The 25,803-nt window shown below is 45.8% G+C and overlaps 1 protein-coding gene across 4 annotated transcripts in view; it reads right to left on the reverse strand.

The window, feature by feature from the left end:
- Window positions 1-25,803, reverse strand: part of CHRM1 (cholinergic receptor muscarinic 1) — a 501,924-nt gene that overhangs the window by 205,964 nt on the left and 270,157 nt on the right. For 2 of the 4 annotated variants that reach the window (XM_068261096.1, XM_068261100.1), the window contains exon 1: window positions 25,235-25,369. The exons of 1 other annotated variant lie outside the window; for it this stretch is intronic. The gene's annotated coding sequence lies outside the window, so the exon portion shown is untranslated. Of the gene's footprint in view, window positions 1-25,234; window positions 25,370-25,803 lie in introns of those variants that run through there. One more of the 4 variants, XM_068261099.1, reaches the window with a different exon arrangement.

The following is a 25,803-nucleotide window of genomic DNA, read 5'->3' on the forward strand; positions in this document are numbered from 1 at the left end:
AACTTAGGGAGCATTTGTCCAACTTGTTCAGTTGTTAATGATGCCTATAGTAAAAAGCTTTCAAGATTATCCGGAGACGTTTACGGACTGCATTGCTTCTTTCTGATAAATCTCCTATGTTCTTCATTTGCTTGTTGGTAATAAATTCAATATGTATCTCTCTCAGGAAGGATTCAGACTCAGACCAAACAGTGATATATTGCCAGATACTAATCACTTTAGGTTACCTTCCCTGCTAAACAGGGCTGGGGAGTCAGTACAAAAATCCTTCAACTCCGACTCCTCGGTTTAGGATTCCACCGACTCTGACTCCTCAACTTCATCTCCTCTAATTTGCATATTACAACCTTGTTGATTGAAAGTATATAACATAAAAGGCATGTCATCGCTGCCAATGCTTAGGCATTTTAAAGGACAACTGAAGCAAGGGGGATATGGAGGTTGCCATATTTATTCCCTTTTAAACAATGCCACTTACCTGGCTATCCTGCTGATTCTCTGCCTCTAATACTTTTAGCCATAGACTCTGAACAAGCATGCAGCAGATCAGGTGTTTCTGACATTATTGCCAGATCTGACAAGATTATCTGTATGCTTGTTTCTGGTGTTATTCAGACACTGCTGGAGCCAAATAGATCAGTAGGGCTGCCAGGCAACTGGCATTATTTAAAAGGAAATAAATATGGCAGCCTCCATATTCTTCTCACCTGAGTTGTCTTTTAAAGCTATGCTAAGATGGATCTGCTTTTGGGAACAAAAGCTCCTGGCCAGGAGGATGACATTTACTCTGTCAGCCATCCTGGCCTGTCATTGTCAACGTGAATGCCCCAGTATGTTGTCTGTATAATAAGATTCAACCGAGTCCCATATCTGTTGGGTTCCAACATGTAGCCCTGCCACCTTGCAGAAAAAGGCCTCTACCTTCGCTATATCTGATATAGAAAAGGCCAGGGACATTTTCTGCAAGGTGGCAGATCTATGCATCAAAACCCAGCTGATACAGGGTTCCAGTGAATCTTATTAAACAGACAATGTATTGGGATACTCTTAACTTTTAAGCATTAGCGTACTTCTGTGTTTTTTAATGTATGCCAGAAATGCATTTTAACTAAACATAGGATATTGTTGAAACAAAGAACATGGATCAAGCCCGAGGAAATCTAACTGTGTGTACATGTAAGAGTGATGTGCAAATAAAGAGTTCTGGGGTAGTGAGCCCCTCAAAGTGCGATCTGACCACCCGACAATCACTCGGCTGCTCCCATAACAGTCACTGAAGCGAATATGCAAAAAAAGAGAAAAAGGAGCGCTCTGAGATTTCCAATAGTATAAAAGCAAGTTGCAATAGGAAAGGTCTCACCTAATAAAAATGGCCACAATAGTGCATCCTTGACTTGAGAAAGCGGAGGATGTTCCTCCGTGAAACGCGTTGTCCTTTTATTAAATAATTTTATTTTTAACAGTCCCACACGTGTATTGTGTCATATTGCACTATTGTGGCCATTTTTTTCCCTGCCTTACCCCCACCCTTTGCGGAGAACTAGACGCCGCTCACCACGCTCTCTAGCGTGTGTTAGAGCAAGCGTCTTAGCTCCCATAGTAACCATCGCAAGGAGGTCTGGAACCAGTGACGTCACCTCCGCTCTCGCTACGGAGAGCCCGGTCCCCGGCTGCCTAAGAGAGACGCACGCTAACCGCGGCTGAGTACGCTGTACCAGCCACACTAATACTAGGTGAGACCTTTCCTATTGCAACTTGCTTTTATACTATTGGAAATCTCAGAGCGCTCCTTTTTCTCTTTTTTTGCATAGAGTGATGTGCAGGCACTCTGCAGGAGAATGAGGCGATTCTTCCTCAGTTACACATGTGAACATGGATCAGGCCCTAGGCAATGTAACTGTGGGTACATGTAAGAGTGATGTGCAGGTACTCTGCAGGAGAATGAGGCGATTCTTCCTCTATTACACATTCTTCATGCACAATCTGAACCAGGTTTATGGGTGATCAAGTCTGGCAACCAGGAGGAGTATAGGAGGGCAAAAAACACCCTAAACAAGGAACTGAGGGCCGCTAAAAAGAACTACACGGTAAAACTGGAACAGAACCTCTCCTCAAGAGACACACGAACTGTCTGGAAGGGGCTCAAGGCTGCCACGAACTACAAGCCCCCTCCGCAGCATGCAACTCCCAGCACCGAGCTCGCTGAGAACCTCAGTGAGTTCTATTGCAGATTTGAGAATCCAGCAAGGTCCCCCGAGCCTCCGGCCACCTCCTCTGACTTAGAACCCCCACATCCAAGCCCACCCCCCCTTGAGGTGTATGAGGATGACGTCAGGAAACACCTGTCAAGGATTAACGCAAGGAAAGCCTCAGGCCCAGATGGAGTGTCACCAGCCTGTCTGAAAACCTGCGCACAGCAGCTTGCTCCCATTCTCTCATCCATCTTCACCAAGTCCATCCAGGAAGGCAGGGTCCCTGCTTGCTTCAAGAGGTCCACAATCATCCCGGTCCCCAAAAAACAGGGCGTCTCAGACCTCAACAATTTCAGGCCGGTGGCTCTCACCTCGGTCATCATGAAAGCCTTTGAAAGCTTGGTTTTGCCTTTCCTCAAGAAATCGACCGAATCCCTGCTGGACCCGTTTCAGTTTGCATATAGAGCAAACAGGTCTACTGACGACGCCATAAATATCTGCCTGGAGCTTGTAAATGAACACCTGGACAGACCTGACTCATACGCCAGGATCCTTCTACTCGACTTTAGCTCGGCGTTTAACACCATCAGCCCCCTAATACTTCAAGAAAATCTTGCTGCCCTCGGAGTCCACCCCACCCTCTGCCTCTGGATCACAGACTTCCTAAGTAATAGATCCCAAGCCTATCACTATCATCTCCCAACCAAGGACCACCAATACAGGGGCCCCCCAAGGTTGCGTACTGTCGCCGTTCCTATTCTCCCTATACACTAACAATTGCAGGTCCACCGCAGACTCCATCAAAGTCCTCAAGTTCGCTGACGACACCACCATCGTTGGCCTCATCTCTGGAAATGATGAGCAGGAGTATCGCCACCAGATTGACAGAATTTGCCATTGGTGTAGGGAGAACGGGCTGGTCCTGAACACTACAAAAACGGTTGAGATGATTGTCGATTTTAGGAAACGCGCCACCACCCCACCCCCGATCAGCATTGACGGCACGGCAGTTGAGAACGTCCCCTGTGCACGCCTCCTTGGCACGACAATCTCTACGGACCTATTAAGTAGAAAGGTACAGAGCGGCACACTTGTCCTTGTAGTCCTCCGGGTGCATGACCTTGGGCGCTAAGCAACACCCCAACGTATTCAGAGTAGTAGAGATGATAGGTCAGCACACCAGCTTCTCAATGAGCATAGTTTATTTCCAGATCACATGTCAACACAAAGTTAACAATTGTTTCGGGGCCACTCAGGGTCCCCTTCCTCAGAACAGTGCAGACAAACAGTGTCACAAGTAATGCACCAAACATAAATACACACCAAGTGCTAATCAGTAACACCCCTGGTAATAGGAAACACCCCTTTCAATTAGATATAAACATTTCCTGATTATGCCATCTAAAATGAATCAAGGCACAAATCAACTATATACGGAGTAAATACAGCATCTGTTGGTAAAAGTAATCATGTATACTGAAATGCCTCAATTCTATACCCACATATAGCACCAACATTAGTTGGTATTTCACTGTCACTCACCCACAGGTTTAAATCCATTGGTGCAGGAGATCCGCGCTGCGACACCCCATTCCGCCGCTATAGCCGTTGGACTCCGTACAGGCAATGGTTACCATGGTAAAAGCGGAGGATGTTCCTCCGTGAAACGCGTGAAATTAATATACCCCTGAATTTTCTTTTCCCCTCATTTTCTGTTATCCTTACCCTCACCCCCTTTACACTTATTTTGTCCCTCTTTTTCTCTTCCTTTTTTTCCTTTTTTCTTCCTGTTTCTTTTCCTTTCCTTTCGATATGGGTATCAGGACATTGGTTGTCAATGCCATCTTTCCCACTGATTTTTATTGTATCCATTGTGCAGGAGAGTAACGGGATGGGTGGTGTGTAACTTACTTTGTTGCACATTACCATCTCAGGGTGAGTCCTTTATGGGCCTTGGCAGCTGAGGATTTATATCCCAGTTGCCCATAGAGCGCGGAGCCCTGGATGCAGGGAGATTGGAGGTTTCTTCCAATCTCCCTTGCAGGGTCGCTTAGCATTCCGCGTTACCATGGAGTGATGGGCGGAGCTTTCGGGCGCCGCGCGTTGCTGTGGTCACGGTGACATTCGCTGGTGACCATATTGTTGAGTTACCATGGAGCTATGGGCGGAGTCTTTAGGCGTCATGCGTTGCCATGGCCACGGCGGCATACGCTGGTGACCATGCAGGTGCGCATGACGCTGATTGACGTCGGAGTTGCGCGCGCATCGCACCGAGCTCTAATTGGTGTGCTGTGATTGGCTAGATACGCGGATTGGCTTCTGGGTAATAGGTTACCATGGTAACCATTGCCTGTACGGAGTCCAACGGCTATAGCGGCGGAATGGGGTGTCGCAGCGCGGATCTCCTGCACCAATGGATTTAAACCTGTGGGTGAGTGACAGTGAAATACCAACTAATGTTGGTGCTATATATGGGTATAGAATTGAGGCATTTCAGTATACATGATTACTTTTACCAACAGATGCTGTATTTACTCCGTATATAGTTGATTTGTGCCTTGATTCATTTTAGATGGCATAATCAGGAAATGTTTATATCTAATTGAAAGGGGTGTTTCCTATTACCAGGGGTGTTACTGATTAGCACTTGGTGTGTATTTATGTTTGGTGCATTACTTGTGACACTGTTTGTCTGCACTGTTCTGAGGAAGGGGACCCTGAGTGGCCCCGAAACAATTGTTAACTTTGTGTTGACATGTGATCTGGAAATAAACTATGCTCATTGAGAAGCTGGTGTGCTGACCTATCATCTCTACTACTCTGAATACGTTGGGGTGTTGCTTAGCGCCCAAGGTCATGCACCCGGAGGACTACAAGGACAAGTGTGCCGCTCTGTACCTTTCTACTTAATTGTTCGTTTAAGCAACGGAGCAGAGCACCCCTGTGGAGGCTTCAAGTCTGATGACGATTGGTGCCTCATCTTTACCACACCTTTACATCAACACTGCAAGACGTGTCAGCTGATCCCTGTGCATCAGGGCTGCAAGATCTACTTTCCGTTTTCCCCACTGGAGTGGGTACGGGCTTGTTTTTAACTGCCACATCAATGGAGGAGAATAATGGTGAAGAACCTGTGTTTAGCTACACTACCGAGGAGATACAGAATATACTGTTTTCTGGAGAGAGACGGGTAGGCTTTGGCTCTGACTCTCCCACTGATCTCTTGGGCGAGTTGAAACGGCTCAAGAAACGACAGGTGGACTTAGAACTTCATGGCCATACCCTTTCTGAATACTATAGAAACAAGAAAATTCCGAAGGGCTTTCGTCTTGGCATTCAGCCAACCATTAGCCGCAATAAGAAGGAATTCTGTGAAAGATGGTGTGCTATGTCCACGCAACACTCGATGAATTATATGTTGATGGTCATTGAGGAGGTGAGAGTTTTGTTACTCCAAGTGGAAAAGGAACTGGTACCTATCCAGACTGGAATAGGAGAATTGGTTGAGAGTGACAGGAAAATCGCGGACCAAGTAACCAATATTAAAAAAGAAATTGAAACTTATAGGAATCAAATGCAACAAAAGAAAAGACAAAAATATAGACAGATCTGTCAAGATCACCAAGAAGGACGTATATATCCGTGGATTGTGGGAGCAGGTCAAAAACGGGGACCACCAAGGCGTTGGCCCAAACCAAGAGGTGGTAAACCTAAACCGACACCAAGACTACAACCAGGTAATGACCCTGGCTCTGATGTCCATACGGAAAATCCTACATCAGATAGTGACGCGCAGGGAGCATCGGGTTTTCAAGGGGGCCGAGGAGGAGACGACTCAGGAGGGGTCGCTCCAAAAGGAAAAACATCTCGCCAACCACAACAACAACCACAACGACCATACACACGGAGTCTGAACCAACATCCCCAATTATAAATCTGAGTAATTATGCTTTAAATAAACACGAAATGGCGGTATTATCGAAAGGACTATCCTTCTGCCCATCATCCAGGTTTGATGCTTTTAGCTTTGAAGTTGATTTATTTAAATATGAAAGATCAATGAAATTGAAACAATTCTTTTTCACTAAACCAAGTACCGAGATGACCTCACAAATCCCCGCTTTTAAACTGAAAAGCACCTTTGTTCCACCAGGACCCTTCCCCAGCATTGAGAGCTTTATCAAAACAGTCCGCTATGATGTCTTGAAGGAGAAAGAGAGGAAACCAATGAAATACAATCTTACACGTAACGAAAGGACTGCTATATCAACATTACAAAAGAATAAAAACATAATTATAAAGCCAGCTGATAAGGGGGGAGCAATTGTGGTGCTGGAGTACTCTGAGTACAGTAAGGGGATGAAAGACATGTTGAGTGACCGGACCAGCTACAGTGAAATCCAAGGTGACCCTACATTGTCCATTTGTGGAAAACTCAAGGAGCTCCTTAGACTGGCATTAGCGAATAAATGGATTACAGAGAAGGAAATGGACTTTATGCTCTTGGATTACCCTCAGAGACCGGTACTGTATGGCCTTCCCAAAGTACACAAAGGTACTTCCCCGTTGAAATATCGCCCTATTGTCTCTGGAACTAACTCGGTGACCCAACCCATTGCTCAGTTCATTGATTTCCATCTTCAACCAATAGTGCAATCACTACCGGCCTACTTGAAGGACACACAACATTTCCTTACCAAGTTGAATGGACTTACTATCGATTTGCAGGGAACATTACTATGCACTATGGACATAGGATCTCTATATACATCCATTCCTAACAACGAAGGCCTCAAAGCGGTAAGACACTTTTTGTTAAAACAATCAAATGAACTGTTGCCATCTGAATTTATCTTAGCAGGCATGGAACTCATATTGACAAGTAATTGCTTTAAATTTGAACATATATGGTACAGACAGTGCAAGGGGACGGCTATGGGCAGTTCGGCCGCTCCTGCCTATGCTAATTTGTTTGTTGGGTACTTGGAGGAGGAATTCATCTTCCGATCGTCAATGTATCTTGAACACGTTTTTGTGTGGACTAGATTCATTGACGACGTGTTTCTGATATGGAGGGGCAGCAGGGACACTTTAACAACGTTTATTGGATTCCTAAACTCATTGTTTCAGGGTATCGTCTTCAATGCAGAGATCTCAGACAACTCAGTACCGTTCTTGGATGTACTGGTGAGTAAGACAACCATGGGGCTTAGTACCACACTATACAGAAAACCCACTGACAGAAATACACTGTTATTGTATAACAGTGCCCATCCAAGTCATCTGATGAATGGACTACCAGTATCCCAATTTTTGAGAGTACTGAGGATTTGCACTGATACTAAGGAAGTTGAAACTGAGATTAATATAATGAATATGAGATTCACGGAACGAGGATACCCTGAGAGGATATTGAAAGAGGCCATTGTGAAGGCACGCAGTATCTTTGAGGGTAGAGAACCCAGGAAAAGTAAACCGTCCATTCCGTTTGTACAAGAACATAATGCCATGTCTATGGTTGTTAAGAAATCCGTTGAAAAGAATATTTTGATTTTACAATCAGATAAAAACTTGAATCCCATACTTAAAGAGAAACCGCTCTTCTCGTACAGATCCAGTAGGAGCCTTAGAGATACTTTAGTACAAGCTGACCCATATGATAAATACATCAAGCAGCCTTTCGTTTTTTCTGAAAAAAGAGGGTGTTATAGATGCTATAACTGTAATGTTTGTAATTCTTTGATTACAGGTACCCACTTTGTGCATCCCACTACGGGTAAGAAATTCTTGATTAGAGAGTATTATAATTGCAACACTGAATATTGCGTCTATTTATTGAAATGTCCATGTGGATCTGGATATGTTGGAAAAACGACTGGTGCCTTTAAAGTTAGGTTCCAGAAACATAGGAGTGACGTACGGTTAGCGATTGAAGCCTCACGTGAAGGCAAACCGCTGGATCTTTCCAAACCAGTGGCAGCACATTTTGTTCAAATGGGTCACCGGGTTAGTGAGCTGAGGGGTCTGGTCATCGATCAAGTCAAAAAACCGAGGAGAGGTGGAAATCGGGATAAACTTTTATTACAAAAGGAAGCATATTGGATACATATATTGGACACGGTGGCCCCTAGAGGCCTTAACCAATATAACTCTTTTTCCTGCTACCTTGATGATAGATAAACATGTGTACCTCTGTATTATCTAACAGTATAAATGTTTTTCATGTTTTTTAATTTTTGCGGTTATGCTTTTCACTGTTATCTTAATATATCTTAATATGTGGTAACAACTGCACGTTTTTATTAATATACCCCTGAATTTTCTTTTCCCCTCATTTTCTGTTATCCTTACCCTCACCCCCTTTACACTTATTTTGTCCCTCTTTTTCTCTTCCTTTTTTTCCTTTTTTCTTCCTTTTTCTTTTCCTTTCCTTTCGATATGGGTATCAGGACATTGGTTGTCAATGCCATCTTTCCCACTGATTTTTATTGTATCCATTGGGCAGGAGAGTAACGGGATGGGTGGTGTGTAACTTACTTTGTTGCACATTACCATCTCAGGGTGAGTCCTTTATGGGCCTTGGCAGCTGAGGATTTATATCCCAGTTGCCCATAGAGCGCGGAGCCCTGGATGCAGGGAGATTGGAGGTTTCTTCCAATCTCCCTTGCAGGGTCGCTTAGCATTCCGCGTTACCATGGAGTGATGGGCGGAGCTTTCGGGCGCCGCGCGTTGCTGTGGTCACGGTGACATTCGCTGGTGACCATATTGTTGAGTTACCATGGAGCTATGGGCGGAGTCTTTAGGCGTCATGCGTTGCCATGGCCACGGCGGCATACGCTGGTGACCATGCAGGTGCGCATGACGCTGATTGACGTCGGAGTTGCGCGCGCATCGCACCGAGCTCTAATTGGTGTGCTGTGATTGGCTAGATACGCGGATTGGCTTCTGGGTAATAGGTTACCATGGTAACCATTGCCTGTACGGAGTCCAACGGCTATAGCGGCGGAATGGGGTGTCGCAGTGCGGATCTCCTGCACCAATGGATTTAAACCTGTGGGTGAGTGACAGTGAAATACCAACTAATGTTGGTGCTATATATGGGTATAGAATTGAGGCATTTCAGTATACATGATTACTTTTACCAACAGATGCTGTATTTACTCCGTATATAGTTGATTTGTGCCTTGATTCATTTTAGATGGCATAATCAGGAAATGTTTATATCTAATTGAAAGGGGTGTTTCCTATTACCAGGGGTGTTACTGATTAGCACTTGGTGTGTATTTATGTTTGGTGCATTACTTGTGACACTGTTTGTCTGCACTGTTCTGAGGAAGGGGACCCTGAGTGGCCCCGAAACAATTGTTAACTTTGTGTTGACATGTGATCTGGAAATAAACTATGCTCATTGAGAAGCTGGTGTGCTGACCTATCATCTCTACTAATCTTTAAGGACCTGACGTGGAAAACCAACACTACCTCAACCCAGAAAAAAAGCCCAGCAGAGGCTATTTTTCCTACGCCAACTAAAGAAGTTCGGTATGGCCCACGAGCTTCTGTCGAGCTTCTACACTGCCACAATTGAATCTGTCCTTTGCTCCTCCATCCTGGTCTGGTATGCTGGATCCTCCGCCAGCGACAGACACAAACTGCAGAGGGTCATCAGATCAGTGGAGAGAATCATCGGGAAACCACTCCCCTCTCTCGCCCAGATCTTCAACTCTAGACTGCGCTCCAGAGCTCAAAAAATCGCTAATGACCCGTCCCACCCAGGTTTCCGCTTCTTTAATAAGCTCCCCCTAGGCCGGAGATTCCGATCCATCTACACCAGGACCACAAGACACAGGAACAGTTTCTTCCCCTCAGCCGTGAACTATCTGAACTCTTAGATCCCTCCTCATCCTACCACGACAAGTGGTGCCTAGTAGCACCCAGCCTGACCGTATGGCTGCACACTTCATATATACGTGTTCAAATGTGTTCAAATGCTGTAACTGTACCCTTTATATTGTCTGTCTGCTTACATATATGTATCGTTATGTCTGCTTGTTCTCACCTAGCCCTGTACTTGCCAAACCCAATTCCGGGCACGGCCCAGTCGTGCTTGGCGAAATAAAAGATTCTGATTCTGATTCTGATTCTGATAGACAACACCTCTGTGTTCAATGTGCACAACAGTCACAGTGGATTCACTCTGTGGGTAGTGCATATGTACTACTGTGTAACTTAATTAGTAGTCACCAAACACAATTTTAACAACATATCAAATTACTGTAATTGATTTCATGAGCAAAGCAAAGCATACATTTGCATAAACCTGCATCAACGCATAATTATTTGCATCTCATTGACCATCCCTACTAATGACAACTACACATCAGGCTTTATTATTACTGTAGAGATGCTATTTATTATGTATAAAAGGTTCCTGTGTACACATCAGATATACTGTCACAACCAGATTTGTCTATCTGACTTTAAAAATATGGGAACTGCTTTATTGCAGCAGCACAAGTAACTACTTTTGATTGGTTTATTTCATTACTGTGGCCTAAGCATAGCTATTACTGTATATATAAGTTATTTATGATGACTATTACCTGAGAAATAGAACATTGTATTGTATTTTCTCTTTTAATTACAGTTTAAGTTCACTAGGAGTCAGAGTCAATGGTAGCAAAAGTAGTCAGGAGCACCAAAGTAGGCCAGTAGTATGGGGTGCCTTGGTCCTACCCCAGTACCCAAGGGGTCACCACAATGTCAATCTTCAAGGACCGGCACCACACAAAGAGATGTAAGCTCAATTACTTTATTCCAAAATCATGATAGCAACAACAGACGCTGTTACAGCCTCACAGGGCCTTTCTCAAGTTGCTCAAGAGTCATAAAATACACTGTGCAAAAAACACCAATATATACCCAAATGAACACACCCTTAGGGTGTGAATCAACTAATCCTGGCAGCAGACAAACGGCGGACCTGATGGGAAACAGTCAACGGTCTAAAATGACCAATGGAAGACCAACATTAAATAGGATTGGTGAGTTTTAGACCGTTGACCGTTATGAGTTCTCTTTATGTTGCTACAAATTGTTCTATGGATCAGCCATAGCATTAGCTATGTTGTCCAAATTTATATTATCCATATACTACATTTACTTTTGCTTAAAAAAAAAAAAAAGCAATGATGCAGCTACAAATATGTCATATGTATCATCTGCCATATCATCTGCTGCTGAGAGTGTATAGAAAATGCACTGTCCTTAAACTTTCAGGATGTAAGTACAAAACACTTACGAGTAATAGACAGCACATCTTGACTAGCAGCAAATATGTAATGCTCAAATGTATTAATCTGAGCAGTAAACATCATTGCTGGGTCACCACGGTGTGGCAGAATTGGTGCAAACTGCTGCACAGGAAGAGGAATCATCCCATTCTAATCACTAATCTGCTGTGTATTAAACTCAGGAAATACAAATACTGAAGAGTCCTTTAATACACAGAGTAAGGGCTGGTTCCCACTTGTGCAGATGCACAACTGACATGGTAAGGCTAGGTTTCCACTTGTGCAAAAACGGGCCGATTCCCTGCCCACGAATTCGACATGCATTTGGCAGCCTATAGAAGTTAATGCAAAGCATCCGGAATTCGTGGGCGGCGAAAAATCTGACAGCATGCAGTATAATTATGGCGTACCTGTCCGAATCCCAAAGCCGTGCATAGCTGCATCGTGTCTCGCAAGACACATCCCGGGCACAGTGGAAACGTAGCCTAAGTCCTCCGTCCATTTTGCATCCGCTTGGAGCTATCTGCTCCATCCACTTCACTGTCCATCTGTCCCCCTGTCCGCTTTGCCTGTCCTTTAGGTTCCGCCGCATGATTGCTCTGCTCGGTCCCTGTACACATATCAAAGGCCGGCAGGAGCATGGGTCTCCCCATAGGAGACTACCATGAACCAATAAGAATCCTCTCCGCTGCTGAGGATTCCCATTGGTCTTTTGCTCCCCTGCACTCCCCAGGCACACAAGGGCGCACATGCGGCCACATGCGCAACAGAGCGCATCTGAGCAAATATACCAATGCGGCCTGCCGACGATCGGAGCGGCCTTCTTTGGGAGACGGCGAGGGAGCATACAGCCTGAAGGAGGCTGGAGGGAGCCCCAGGGAAGTGTAAATGCTTTACATTTATTCATCTCAGGTACACTTTAAAGGACTTATGAGCCCAATTTAAAAAAAAAAGTTCTATACCTTCATTATTTTTGAAGGCACGGAGGACACCATCCGCTCCCTCCGTGCAGTTCCGCTGGGTCCCCGGTGCTTAATTCCCCCCCGGGCCGGCTCCTGACCCCACAGCCTGGGTCGGGCTCTCCTGCCTTCACAAAAATGGCTGCCGGAGGTTGCCGCGGCTGCGCAGTCCGCACCGACGCGAGTGCGGCTATGCAGCTCTAGGGCCTCCTTCCCCGATCCACGCTACAGGCTGTTTTCTGTAGTGTGGATCGGGGGGTAGGCCCTAGAGTTGCGCAGCCGCACTCGCGTCTGTGCGGACTGCGCAGCCGCGGCAACCTCCGGCGGCCCAGGCTGTGGGGTCGGGAGCCGGCCCAGGGGGAATTAAGCAGCGGGGACCCTGTGGAACTGCACGGAGGGTTGCGGATGGCGCCCTCCGTGTCTTCAAAAATCATGCAGGTATAGAACTTTTTTTAATTTATTTGGGCTCGTAAGTCCTTTAACCTCCTGGGCGATAATCCTGAGCTGAGCTCGGGATATATCGCGCAGGAGGATTTCTCAGGCCCCGGTGGGCCGATTTGCATAATTTTTTTTGTTACACGCAACAGGCACTTTGCTAGCTGCGTGTAACTTCCGCCGCCGCTCGCCGCCACCCACCGTGCCATGCCTCTCCCCCCCCCAGCCCCCTGGCGAAGCCTGGCCAATCAGTGCCAGGCAGCGCTGAGGGGTGGATCGGGACTCCCTCTGACGTCACAACATCCATGACGTCAGTGACGTCATCCCGCCCCGTCGCCATGGCGACCAGGGAAGCCCAGCAGGAAATCCCATTCTGAACGGGATTTCCTGCTTACTCTGATTGCCGAAGGCGATCAGAGTGTGTGGGGGCTTGCCGCTGCGCAGCGGCTATCATGTAGCGAGCCCTGGGCTCGCTACATGATTTAAAAAATAAAAAATAAAAAAAAGTGCTGCGCCCCCTCCTGGGCGATGTGATTGTATCGCCCAGAGGGTTAAGAGTGTCCTCCATGCCTTCAAAAATCATGCAGGTATAGAACTTTTTTTTTTAATTTGGGCTCGTAAGTCCTTTAAGAGTGTAACATAAAAATCTGTGAATAAGTGCCCTATGTAGAATTTACATATTCAAAGGATTTGCAGGCAATCCAATGGATTTCCTTGCAAATAAATGACTGAATCTGTACAGTGTCCAAGTAAGGCCTCGGATGCCTGAACAGCTACAGAAACAAAGCATAATTTCTGGATACAAATTTTACATATGAATAAAAAAGCAAAAAGAATGAGGATTGGCTCTTAGGTGCATGGAAAAGAGTAAAAAATGTTTTTCTTTATTGTATAAATCACATATATAAGACCACTACAAACACATCCCCCCTAAACATACATACAAACCCACAGACATAGAATTAAATACTCCTCCTAACCACCTATACCACCTGAGGGGGCTGCAGTCCCCCAAAAAACAACTAGTTGTTAAAAGATGCAGAGTCCACTTCCAGACCACAAAAATTGATAATCATCACAAAAAATCCGACTGTGGGATCCCAAGGGGCATAACAAACTTGTTACTGACTGATGCATAAATGGCAGTTATGATGAATATAAATGGATATGCAGTGTGTGGCTTCCACATAAACATAAAGCGATGGATGTATAGTTCACAGTATCTCCAAGCAAGTTGCAGAAAGCTTGTTAGTAGATGCAAGCAAGATGGGCAAAATGATGTGCACTATTATCCATAACCCTCACTCGCAGGGCGATAAGCACATAAAGCAATAGCAATGGCAGAAGCAGCATACACTATAATGGATGTCCCTCAATCGCAGGGCAAGTGGCGGCCATCAGCAAATTCCTAGTGCCCACATCATGCAAAAACGGCAATTGCAACAGTATGGAATACATGCAGTGTTCATCAAATGTATATCCCTCCGTGCAAGAAAATTGAGGCAATGTGGGAAGCAGTTGAATCAATTGATGTTGTCAGGCATGCCACATAGTTACCAAACCAAGGTCCGTGGTCGGATGAATGTAGGAAGGCTCCTGGTATAATCCTGTTGGGTCAGGTGGATGGAGGTGGAGAAGGAGATCTGCTGCCAGGATTGCCTGACATGTTTCGCCGCAACTAGCGGCCTTTTCAAAGGCAGGCAGCGTAGATAGCATCCAGACGCCATTACCGCGTCTCTAAATATGTACCCAGGCAGCGCCGCTTCGCCCGCCCAGCGTCCCGCCGCCCCCACGTCACCACTGCACGCCCACAGTATCACGCAGGCGTGTGAGCGCCAAGTCGCCGGAGCGCATTTGCGCTCCAACTCCGCATACCCGGAAGCAGCAATCTGCGCCCACCAGGAAGCGGAACGGGGACAGGCGGCCAATAGCGAGGACGGGAGGCGGCGAGGCAAGGGCGGGACAAGGCGGAACCGCCCCCAAACATCAAACTATAAACATACCCATTAGGCTGAAGCCCATTAATTTGAAGATAAATATATCCCTCCCCCCGCCCTCAGGGCAGAGGGATTGGTCATCAACATTTATCCTGGGACAACGTGGAGGCCCATGCCCGCAGACGCAGGCCAATGAAGAGGTCCCATCTGCGGACAGGGGCCGCCACATCCCCCACCATTATCACATTGAAAAAAATGTATCACAAAATAAAATAAAAGCTAAGAGAGGAGGAGGGTCCAGCTCAAATGAACATATCATCATAATAGTTGGGGGAGTGTGCTATTTGTAATAGCAGCACCGCCCTCCAAATAGAAAGGCCAAACGAAATGCCACAGTACCTAAAGGTTGGGACGGATGGCAAAGAGAGTGCAACAGGCAAGGAACCGGGGGGCCGTAATGGGAGACCCCCCACACAAATTGGTGCCCACACTGAAAAGGGGGGCCACGGGAAGGGAACAAGAAGGGATAGGAGGGGTAAGAAATGAAAGGAATACGGGAAGTGTGAAGTGGGGATGGGATAAGAGGAACAGGCTGAGGGGAATAAAGGAGGAAAGGTACAATAGGAAGGAAGAAAAAGAGAGTGAAGAGAACCGGGCAGTAAGGCAAGAATCAGGAATAATTGGGAAATTGCATGGGAAATCATATGCATAACAGCATACATTGCAGCATTATCTTGGTAGAAAGATCCTATAGTTAATGCTATCATTCAAACCCTTAGGTTCAGTAGCTCTCAGGTTGAAAATCCATCGGGACTCAAGTTGTAAAAGTGCTCTATCAATGTCCCCCCCTCGGGGGTGTATATGAATTCTATCTAGCCCTATAAATTTGACAAAACTTGAGTCCCCTCTATGTTCCAAGTGTACATGTCTGGAGATGGGTGATTTAAAATTGCAGTTTGTAATGTCACCCACATGGTTTTTAATCCTCTCCCTGAAAGCTCTTTTAGTTTTGCCAACATAAAAGCATCCACATCTGCAATATAGTAAATATACGACACCAATGGTGTTGCAATTTACAAAATGTTGTAGTTTCCAATTGCGGCCATTGGGTAACATGACAAACTTACCAATCTGTAGATAGCGGCAATAGCTACAACCCCCACAACTATATGTTCCAGTAACTGTGCAGTGTTTCTGGGGGCCGTTAGGACCCCAGAAATGACTCGATGTTAAGGTATTGCGCAGTGTATTACTGCGTTTGTATGTTACCTGGAGGACAGGGGATACAAATTCCCCTATGGATCTATCATTTGTCAGCACGTGCCAGTGTCGGCGGAGGATCCCCTCAACTTCCTTATTTTGATCATTAAAGCGGGTAATTAATCTCGTCACCTTATTATCTGCATTGGCTTCGGTCTTTTTAGACAGAAGTGTCTTCCGATCAGTTGATTTTGCCCGTTTATAGGCCTTTTTCAACCATCGGTCCTTATACCCCCGTTCTCTAAAACGAGAGCGTAGCAATTTAGCTTCCCTCTCAAAGGTGATCTCATCACTACAATTTCGACGTGCCCTTAAATATTGGCCCATGGGGATTCCCCGAATCGTATGGATCGGGTGTGCGCTCTTAGCATGCAAATAGGCGTTGGATGCCGTGGGTTTACGGTATAGATTAGTTGAAAGGGATCCATCCGTATCGACACTGACCATAAGATCAAGAAAGGAAATCGACTGGTCACTGCACTCCATCGTGAATTTGAGATTCCAATCATTCCGATTGAGTACAGTGACAAACTCATCCAATAGGTCCCTGTCCCCCGTCCAAAATAACAACACATCGTCAATGTACCTGTGCCATGCCACAATATGGCACAGGTACACAACGAGAGAGTCATTTCCAAAGATGAAACGTTCCCACTCTCCCAGGTACAGGTTAGCCAGCGAGGGGGCACACGTTGTCCCCATCGCGGTTCCCTGCACCTGGAGGTAGTGGACTCCATCAAACATGAACACATTGTTCTGTAGAATGAAAGTAAGTAAATCGAGAACAAACCGGTTGTGGGCCGCCTCCCCCATCTCCATCTCCGAGAGGAACCTACCCACAGCCTCCACCCCTCTATCCTGTGGGATACTGGAATAGAGGGCCTCCACATCCAGAGCCACCAACAAAGAACCAGCGGGCAGCTGTACCCCGTCAATTATTTCCAGAAGATGCAAAGTGTCCCGAACATATGACGGCAAACGATGCACGTGTGGTTGTAGATGTTTGTCCACATAAATACTTATCTGTTCGGTTAATGACCCATTGCCAGAGACAATGGGTCGTCCTGGTGGTCTCGATGAATTTTTGTGCACTTTAGGTAAAGCGTAAAACGTGGGTGTAATAGGGCTCTCGACTTTAAGAACAGATCCCACCTCCGCCGTGATTATGCCGCGACCAATCGCCGTATCGATTAAATCAAAAAGCATACGCTGGTTGTTGATGACCCTGGATGCAGACACCCTCCGGTACCAGTCCCTATTGTTCAAAATCCTGTGACACATGTACATATATTGATCGACTCGCATAACCACCACGTTCCCCCCCTTATCCGAGGGCTTGACAACAATATCCTTGTTATTGCGCAACTCAACCAATGCGTCCCGTTCATCTTCAGATAGATTATGTGTATGGCCATTTGTTAGCCATAAAGTACGAATGTCTCTCTCAACCAGAGACACAAAAGTATGAACGCTAGGACACAGGGAAAAGGGGGGGAACGAGTTGGACCTAGGTCTAAACTGTCGATTGATCTGTTCACTGACTGATCGTTGAGGACTGGCAAAACCAAACAGATCACCCTCATCAACAACATCGGATTCTTCACTCAACTTGACCAAATCCATAAGTGCTCTATAATCCTGATTGGACCAGTCTTTCCAATCTGAAATGGCGCCCCCTAAGGGAGCATCATTTTTTCTTTTGTGTAAAGTCTTCAGGGTGAGGTTACGGCCAAACAGATGCAGATCCTTCACAAACTCGAATCTATCTAAATTGCTATTAGGACAGAACCCAAGACCCTTTCCCAAAAGGTCTATAGTGCCCTGGGTTAAGTCATAGCCTGATATATTGATAACTTGTGAATTGTCAGACTTCATAGATCCACCTTGAAGTGAAGAATCTACCGCACCTGTGCCGGCGGCCCCTCGTCCTCCCCTAAAAAACCAGCAGAAGATGACTGAGAGCTGGAAGGCCCACATGCTCCCAGATCTGACTCACTCTCCTCTCCCTGAGAATCTGTGACACTTGTTAGATATTTATTAATGGGACCCACCTGTTTGTCCTTCCCCTTATTTGGTTTATCTCTTTTTTTCTTAGTATCTCTGTCTTTCACAGTGTCAGGCAACTTTTTGCCAGTGGCCGATCTCGTTACAGGGCGATGAGGTGTATTTGAGTGTAGCTCTACAGAGGACACAGAAGTATGGATGGACGAATCAGAGTCGTCCACCGCACTGGAGTCAGCTGGAGCCTCAGCAGGTGCCTGTGGTATCGGTTTTCCCGGGGGGGGGGTCTTCGGGGCACCGGTTTTTTAGGTGGTGCCTTACCCCACTTATATGCGTATCCAAACTTGTACGCAATTTTATCGCGCTCAAGTTTGTTGTCTTTTCTGTTAACAATCTCCTTATTGTATTTTGCAATATGGATTTTTAACTTGTCGTTCCTTGTTATGTAGAGAGGGTGTTCTCTAACACTATCCAGGGACTCTAGAATTTCATTAATTTTTTTCTCAACAACCGCCAAATCGTCCCGCTCCAGTTCCTGCATCAGCTCCAGCATAACCCCAGAGCATTTTTCAAAATTCTCCTCCCACCTCTGTTTAAAGCCGTCAGGCAAACTTCTCTTAAAAGGGAAGATCTGAATGCGTAGCCATAGAGGGACCTTGCTCTCAGATAAATAGGTGTCATTGAATTTAATATTCCACCATATTCTGCTTTTATATTCATACAATTTTTCCAATTTCCTGAAGCTAGATTTGATGAGTTGTTCAGCCCCCCTAGCCCCCCTCTCCCGTGCGCACTCCTCCCCTACCTGTTGCACTATCTCGTCCCACTGTAGCATGGCCAAAAGATAGAGCTGGTGATTAATTACCTCCTCGTCTCCTCAGAATAGACCCTTGACTGCCGTTTCCAGGGGCTAGTGCCCCTACGTAATTGTGTAAAGAACTTTCTCAAGAAAAGGAAACGGCATCAAATGGGAAACTAAATAGATCCAATCATGTAGCTAAACAAATGTGGAACAGTGTCTATTCCATGCACATGCCAACAAAAATATCAATAAAAAAGCAAAAAGAATGAGGATTGGCTCTTAGGTGCATGGAAAAGAGTAAAAAATGTTTTTCTTTATTGTATAAATCACATATATAAGACCACTACAAACACATCCCCCCTAAACATACATACAAACCCACAGACATAGAATTAAATACTCCTCCTAACCACCTATACCACCTGAGGGGGCTGCAGTCCCCCAAAAAACAACTAGTTGTTAAAAGATGCAGAGTCCACTTCCAGACCACAAAAATTGATAATCATCACAAAAAATCCGACTGTGGGATCCCAAGGGGCATAACAAACTTGTTACTGACTGATGCATAAATGGCAGTTATGATGAATATAAATGGATATGCAGTGTGTGGCTTCCACATAAACATAAAGCGATGGATGTATAGTTCACAGTATCTCCAAGCAAGTTGCAGAAAGCTTGTTAGTAGATGCAAGCAAGATGGGCAAAATGATGTGCACTATTATCCATAACCCTCACTCGCAGGGCGATAAGCACATAAAGCAATAGCAATGGCAGAAGCAGCATACACTATAATGGATGTCCCTCAATCGCAGGGCAAGTGGCGGCCATCAGCAAATTCCTAGTGCCCACATCATGCAAAAACGGCAATTGCAACAGTATGGAATACATGCAGTGTTCATCAAATGTATATCCCTCCGTGCAAGAAAATTGAGGCAATGTGGGAAGCAGTTGAATCAATTGATGTTGTCAGGCATGCCACATAGTTACCAAACCAAGGTCCGTGGTCGGATGAATGTAGGAAGGCTCCTGGTATAATCCTGTTGGGTCAGGTGGATGGAGGTGGAGAAGGAGATCTGAAATGAAAGGAATGGCCTGCGTCTGCGGGCATGGGCCTCCACGTTGTCCCAGGATAAATGTTGATGACCAATCCCTCTGCCCTGAGGGCGGGGGGAGGGATATATTTATCTTCAAATTAATGGGCTTCAGCCTAATGGGTATGTTTATAGTTTGATGTTTGGGGGCGGTTCCGCCTTGTCCCGCCCTTGCCTCGCCGCCTCCCGTCCTCGCTATTGGCCGCCTGTCCCCGTTCCGCTTCCTGGTGGGCGTAGATTGCTGCTTCCGGGTATGCGGAGTTGGAGCTCAAATGCGCTCCGGCGACTTGGCGCCCACACGCCTGCGTGATACTGTGGGCGTGCAGTGGTGACGTGGGGGCGGCGGGACGCTGGGCGGGCGAAGCGGCGCTGCCTGGGTACATATTTAGAGACGCGGTAATGGCGTCTGGATGCTATCTACGCTGCCTGCCTTTGAAAAGGCCGCTAGTTGCGGCGAAACATGTCAGGCAATCCTGGCAGCAGATCTCCTTCTCCACCTCCATCCACCTGACCCAACAGGATTATACCAGGAGCCTTCCTACATTCATCCGACCACGGACCTTGGTTTGGTAACTATGTGGCATGCCTGACAACATCAATTGATTCAACTGCTTCCCACATTGCCTCAATTTTCTTGCACGGAGGGATATACATTTGATGAACACTGCATGTATTCCATACTGTTGCAATTGCCGTTTTTGCATGATGTGGGCACTAGGAATTTGCTGATGGCCGCCACTTGCCCTGCGATTGAGGGACATCCATTATAGTGTATGCTGCTTCTGCCATTGCTATTGCTTTATGTGCTTATCGCCCTGCGAGTGAGGGTTATGGATAATAGTGCACATCATTTTGCCCATCTTGCTTGCATCTACTAACAAGCTTTCTGCAACTTGCTTGGAGATACTGTGAACTATACATCCATCGCTTTATGTTTATGTGGAAGCCACACACTGCATATCCATTTATATTCATCATAACTGCCATTTATGCATCAGTCAGTAACAAGTTTGTTATGCCCCTTGGGATCCCACAGTCGGATTTTTTGTGATGATTATCAATTTTTGTGGTCTGGAAGTGGACTCTGCATCTTTTAACAACTAGTTGTTTTTTGGGGGACTGCAGCCCCCTCAGGTGGTATAGGTGGTTAGGAGGAGTATTTAATTCTATGTCTGTGGGTTTGTATGTATGTTTAGGGGGGATGTGTTTGTAGTGGTCTTATATATGTGATTTATACAATAAAGAAAATTTTTTTTTACTCTTTTCCATGCACCTAAGAGCCAATCCTCATTCTTTTTGCTTTTTTATTGATATTTTTGTTGGCATGTGCATGGAATAGACACTGTTCCACATTTGTTTAGCTACATGATTGGATCTATTTAGTTTCCCATTTGATGCCCTTTCCTTTTCTTGAGAAAGTTCTTTACACAAATTTTACATATGAATGTAAGAAAATGTTTCTTCAGTTACCACCCTAAATCATGTCTACACAAACATCCTTAAATCAGAGCTGTGGGTACAGTATAAAATAGTATTTGTAGGGAAAAAACACAACACTCTTCTAAAGCTTTTTTCTCGCCACCCTCATTTTGCTTTTTCTTCATGAGCATTTAAAAAAATGTGACACCATCTGTATCTTGAATAAATTCATAGGATATTTTTGCTATTCCTTTTTTACCATAGGTAATTTCTGCTGCCTGTTTTCTGTGTACATAAGCATTACCAACTTAAGGTGGCCATACATCAGACGATTTGGCGGCCAATCGGCCATCCAATGCGATTATTATAATCGAATTGAATGAACACCTGTGCCACCAAGTGCATGCGCGACCATTAATTGGACCATTTAGCAACAAATTTCTGGATGAAAATTGGTCACATTCTCGATCGTGCATGCTGCAAAACGTTGCTCGATCTGGTGCGCAGTGGTAACGGCGTGCAAATTCCTAACAATCGCCGAACGCGACGTGTAAAGTGTATACATTAACTGTCTGCTTTCTCCGCTTGTCCCTCCGCTACTCTGTGCACATTCTCCTCTTCATACACGCACGCTCCACATGGTTTCCTACTAAGGACACGTGTGTGACATGTGACATCACATGCGAGCCCTTACTAGGAAACCACATGGGGCGTGCATGTATGCAGATTGATATATGATTGGTATTGGTTGTTTTACCTGGGTACACTTAAACACTACTCTGTAATATGGCAAGGTTAGCTAGCTGTAGGCCTGTAGCTGACTACCTTAATTTTAAATATATTTGACTGAGTATACATTATGTGCTACATTTATTTGAGGTTTAAATGTTATCAAAATATACCACTTCACAGTTAGCTACTGAAAACAATGTAATAATGAAAACAATTTCCATGCTGAGTTGGTGCATTGACATTTGAATTTCTCTACAGCAAGTAACCAGCGGGGACAGGTGTGAGATTGAGCAACTTTCAATCTCTGTGCTATATTCCTCCCCACAACACCCATGGAGGACTGCCCCTACCAGAAAAACCTCTCCATTCCCGTTTGCCAGAAAACTTCCTTTCTACTCATTGGGCTTAATTCTGGTAGTGTTTAGTAAAAAATTACCTCATGGAATTGGGTTTACCTCATGAGGGAAATCAACTTTTGAATTCTGGTAGTTAAGTTTTACCTCATGTAATTTCATGAGGTAATTCATGCGGTAATTTTCTACTAAAATGTGTGGTATTTAGTAGTGAAATACCTCACACTTGAATTCTGAAGTAAAATAAGGTGCGTGTTTGCATGTCTTTTACCTCACATAATTAGACCCACCTCTACCACATGATAAATGCAGTGCTGTGACAGAATTGTGATATCAGTCACATAACATGGAGCCTTTTTAGCTTGTTCTGGGTTCAGGGCCCCCATATTTTGCTGAAATAACTAAAAGTGATCTGACCAACAATTCCCCCCCAGCCCCAGCTTCCATTTTGTTTTAACCACTTGAGGACCCACCCTTTACCCCCCCTTAAGGACCAGCGCTGGTTTGATTGATCTGTGCTGGGTGGGTTCTGCAGCCCCCAGCACAGATCAGGGTGCAGGCAGGGAGATCAGATTGCCCCCCTTTTTTCCCCCCTATGGGGATGATGTGCTGGGGGGGTCTGATCTCTCCTGCCTGCTGTGGGTGGCGGGGGGGGGCACCTCAAAGCCCCCCTCCGCGGCGAAATTCCCCCCTCCCTCTCCTACCTGCTGCCTCCCCCGGTGATCGGGGCTGCACAGGACGGCTATCCGTCCTGTGCAGCCAGTGACAGGACGTCCCCTGTCACATGGCGGCGATCCCCGGCCGCTGATTGGCCGGGGATCGCCGATCTGCCTTACGGCGCTGCTGCGCAGCAGCGCCGTACAAATGTAAACAAAGCGGATTATTTCCGCTTGTGTTTACATCTAGCCTGCGAGCCGCCATCGGCGGCCCGCAGGCTATTCACGGAGCCCCCCGCCGTGACTTGACAGGAAGCGGCCGCTCGTACGAGCGGCTGCTTCCTGATTAATTAGGCTGCAGCTGGCGACGCAGTACTGCGTCGCTGGTCCTGCAGCTGCCACTTTGCCGACGCACGTTATGAGTGTGCGGTCGGCAAGTGGTTAAAAAAGAAAACGTGCTCCAAACCCTGCACAATCCTTCATCTGCCGGGCCACCCCCCCCCCCCCCCCAATCAACATTGCCATTCCCCTACCTCTGGTTGGAAAAATGAAGTAAGAATGCTCCAACCCACAGCCTCTATTTTAAAAGAAAAATTAAGTAAAACTGTGGCAAACACCGATTTCTCCTCGCCCCTCCTCCTCTGGTTAAAAGTGCTCAGAGGCCCCCCCCCCCCCAGCAGCCTCTAAAAGTAAAAGTGCTGTAACCCCCCCTCCAGACCCCCAGCCTCTAAAAGTAAAAGTACTCACACCCCTAGTCTATAAAAGTGCTGACCTCTCCCCCAGCCTCTAAAAGTGCTCCAACCCCCCCCCCCCTCCCCCCAGCCTCTAAAAGTGCTCCTACTACCCCCACCCCTCCCCCCAGGCCTCTAAAGGTAAATGAGCTGGATTTTTTTATTTTTTTATTTTTATTTTTGTAATGGATGCCTATAAATTTACTTTTCATAGGTTGCTACATACACCTTCCCTTCTCAAAAAAAAAAAAAAAAAAAAAACATCTTCCAAAGACTATCCTAACTTATGGAAGACAATTAAAGACCATTACTTATTTGCTGCAGGCTTACCACTGAAATACCTCATGTTTTACCTCACTCTATGCATTTACCTCACTCTATGCATTTACCTCATGTTTTACCACATGTTTTACCTCATATTCTGAAATGGAGAAAAATCTTTCAGAATTGATAAAAGAAGAGGAAAATACCTCATGAGGTATTTTATCTACCAAAAAATATTTACCTCACAGAGCTACCAGAATTAAGCCGATTGCCTCCTTAGTCTCTTAACCACCCTGGCGTTCTGATTAAATCGCCAGGGTGGCTGCGGGAGGGTTTTTTTTAAATAAAAAAAAAACTATTTCATGCAGCCAACTGAAAGTTGGCTGCATGAAAGCCCACTAGAGGGCGCTCCGGAGGCGATCTTCCGATCGCCTCCGGCGCCCAGAATAAACAAGGAAGGCCGCAATGAGCGGCCTTCCTTGTTTTGCTTATATCGTCGCCATAGCGACGAGCGGAGTGACGTCATCGACGTCAGCCGACGTCGTGACGTCAGCCGCCTCCGATCCAGCCCTTAGCGCTGGCCGGAACTTTTTGTTCCGGCTACGCTGGGCTCAGGCGGCTGGGGGGACCCTTTTTCGCCGCTGCTCGCGGCGAATCGCCGCAGAGCGGCGGCGATCAGGCAGCACACGCGGCTGGCAAAGTGCCGGCTGCGTGTGCTGCTTTTTATTTCATTAAAATCGGCCCAGCAGGGCCTGAGCGGCAGCCGCTGGCGGTGTTGGACGAGCTGAGCTCGTCCAGACCGCTCAGCTGGTTAAAGACAAAAAGACAAACACTTATATAGCGCTTTTCTCCTGGCGGACTCAAAGCGCCAGAGCTGCAGCCACTCTATAGGCCGTAGCAGTGTTAGGGAGACTTGCCTAAGGTCTCCTACTGAATAGGTGCTGGCTTACTGAACAGGCAGAGCTGAGATTCGTACCCTGGTCTCCCATGTCAGAGGCAGAGCCCTTAACCATTACACTGTCCAGCCAGGAACTGTCGCGAAAATCTAAAAATTCAGAACACATACAAATAAGAAGTACTTTTCTTCCTGAGTAAAATAAGCCATAAATTACCTTTCTCCTATGTTGCTGTCACTTACAGTAGGTAGTAGAAATCTGACATTACTGACAGATTTTGGGCTAGTCCATCCCTCCATAGGGGATTATCAGCAGGGCCTTTATGCTGGACAGCCTGCCTGCTCGCTGAACTCTATTTTGGCAGTTGGACGGAGCAACTGTCATTCACCAACTGCTTTTAAAAATAAAGGAAACCCTGAGAACCCCTCTATGAAAAGATGGGCTAGTCCAAAATCTGTTGGTAATGTCAGATTTCTACTACCTACTGTTAGTGACAGCAACATAGGAGAAAAGTAATTTATGGCTCATTTTACTCAGGAAGAAATGTACTTCTTATTCGTAAGAGTTTTAAATTTTAATATTTTCGTGACAGTTCCTCTTTAGGAATTGGTGCATTTAATCTCAATAATTTGATTTGGAATTTGTATATTTTTGGAGTTTTCTATGGCATTATTCTGACATAACTATTACTAGCAATAGTCATGTAAACAATTATTCTATAATCTTCTATTCATTAAATACATTTTTCAGTATATGCTGTAATTGTTTAACCATCATAGCGGATT

The sequence above is a fragment of the Hyperolius riggenbachi genome, chromosome 11, assembly GCF_040937935.1.
Source record: "Hyperolius riggenbachi isolate aHypRig1 chromosome 11, aHypRig1.pri, whole genome shotgun sequence".
In the NCBI taxonomy this organism is placed as follows: Eukaryota; Metazoa; Chordata; class Amphibia; order Anura; family Hyperoliidae; genus Hyperolius; species Hyperolius riggenbachi.